Source organism: Lissotriton vulgaris, chromosome 10 (assembly GCF_964263255.1).
Source record: "Lissotriton vulgaris chromosome 10, aLisVul1.2, whole genome shotgun sequence".
NCBI lineage: Eukaryota > Metazoa > Chordata > Amphibia > Caudata > Salamandridae > Lissotriton > Lissotriton vulgaris.
Window position 1 is genome coordinate 812,485,657 of NC_141698.1, and position 2,222 is coordinate 812,487,878.

Genomic DNA, 2,222 nt, shown 5'->3' on the forward strand with positions numbered 1-2,222 from the left:
TGAAAGCAGTCACTCCTTATGACTATAGGAAAAGACTCAGGCTGTTATAGTAAAATACACTACTAAAAAATGTAGAATATGTCTAGTTACCTTACCCTTTCCAAAATAGTAAATGTGCTTTACTATAATGGAAAAGATACTATTCATTGTCCTGAACAACACTGTGTATCTGTTTATATTTAGACATCATTATCACACTACTTTTTGAATACTTCATGTGTTTACTCTATCTCTATTCCTCAACTATAACTTAGTCTAACCCTATTAATTATCTGCAGCATCAGCGCCGACACTTGATGCTCCTCACAGTGCCGCTCCGAGGCAGCGCAGAACTAGGATCCGCACATCAGACACAGACAGGTGCAGAGCAGCCATGGTGACCTGCAGCGCTCTGGACCGCCCTTCTGTCGAGGAGGCGCAGGGCAGCCCCAGCAAGAGGCTGAAGGGTCTCGCAGCTTCCGAAGAGGTGACCCCGGAGGACAGGTCACAGAGTCCGAGCACCTCTCTGCAGATACCCCCGCTCAGGAGGGAGGGGTGCCCCCGGCTACAGAAGCAGAGGATCCCGAGGGGCCCAGACCCGCTGTTCGAGACCCCACCGAGCAGCGAGCGGTCCTCGGATGAGCAGAGCCCCGCTGACTGCAGCAGCAGCTCCGATCCTGCGGTGATCGGCCCCCTGCGCCTCAACCTACGTAACTTCAGGGACTACGGTGAAGACTGCTACCTGCACAGGAGGGGCGTCGAGAGGGACTTCCTGACCGCCGAGTGCCTGGCTCGGCAGCCACAGGTGAAGCCAGAGTCTCAATGCAAACTTATCAGTTGGCTCAAGCACAAGCACTTCAACTTGGGCTTCGAGTCGCTATGTTTTGCCATCAACATCCTAGATCGCTTCCTCTGCTGCACCCCAGAGGCCTCTGACTGCTTCCAGCTGGTGGGGGTGACATCTCTTCTCATTGCATGTAAACAGATTGAAGTGCGCCCCTCACGGGTGAAGCAGCTGCTGGTCCTCTGCTGTGGCGCCTTCTCGCGCGAGCAGCTGTGCAACCTGGAGTGCATCATCCTGCTCAAGCTGCACTTCCGCCTGGACGCCCCTACATTACACTACTTCCTGGAACACTATACCCACATGCGACTGGCACACAGCGAGTCTTGCAAGAAGGACAATGTTGAGGAGCTGAACGCCAGAGCCTTTGCTACTGGAGTGGCAGAGCTGAGCCTGGCCGACTACGCCTTCAACGCTTTCCCTCCCTCGCTGCTCGCCATTTGCTGCCTGGGCCTGGGGGACAAGATGCTGCACCACGAGAAACCACTAGACCTGCACATCAGTGGCTATTCTGATCTGCTGATTCAGGACTGCTCAGAGAAGCTGCAGCTGCTGGTATCTCTGAACGTGGACTCCTTACCTCGTCTGCTACCTGCAGGACTTTCTGAAAAGTGTGGGACAACTCAGCTGTAGCTGGAGGGACAGATGCACTGGAATCCAGACTACTGAACTTTTAAGAATGCAGACATTCTCTTTCATCAGTGTTCTAATGTGTTTAATTTCTAAATATTTTTGTATGAGCTGCAAGCTTACCAGATGGATGCGAACGTCTGAAACAGTATTTGCCTAAATCCTGCTGACTTGAATAGTGACATTAATACAATGTATTTTTATTTATTTACAAAGCACTGCGTTGTGTAGGGCATTCAGAGTAAGACACGTGAATTATTTATGAGGCCTTTTTCTACAATGTTAGAAATGGAACTGTGGTTTGCAAAATACTTTGCACACACACACACACACAAACATGTTTTAAAATAACCTTTGGCATGTTTACATTTTGTAGCATTTCAATAATGTTTGTTTTTATCTAAACATGGCGGTTCCTAGATGAACCATTACACTTGGAAAAAATTACCTACCCCTTCCAATTTCGAACTAGCCACTCCTCTAGTATTTATCTGCAACCTTGTAGCTTACGGTTCTTTATTGTTCTCACTGCTTTTAACATATAATTACCTAACATTCATTACCTAGGCCTCTCAGTTTATTGTCTAATTTTTATATTATTAATTTCCTTCTGTTTTTCTACTAACTTTTCTTTATTCAGTTGCTTGTTATCTATTCTGTCAATCCTTCAATATCTTGTGTTTTTCATTAATGTTCCTTCTTAATTCAAAAGTCTTTCTACTATTCCTAACTCAATGTATTCTTTCCCCTTAAGACCTTGCTTAACAGGAAT

At 46.9% G+C, this 2,222-nt stretch overlaps 1 pseudogene; it reads left to right on the plus strand.

Moving 5' to 3' along the window:
• The first annotated feature begins 358 nt into the window (after positions 1–358).
• LOC147688822 (cyclin-O protein A pseudogene) lies at positions 359–1,580 on the plus strand (annotated as a pseudogene).
• The last annotated feature ends 642 nt before the right edge of the window (positions 1,581–2,222 follow it).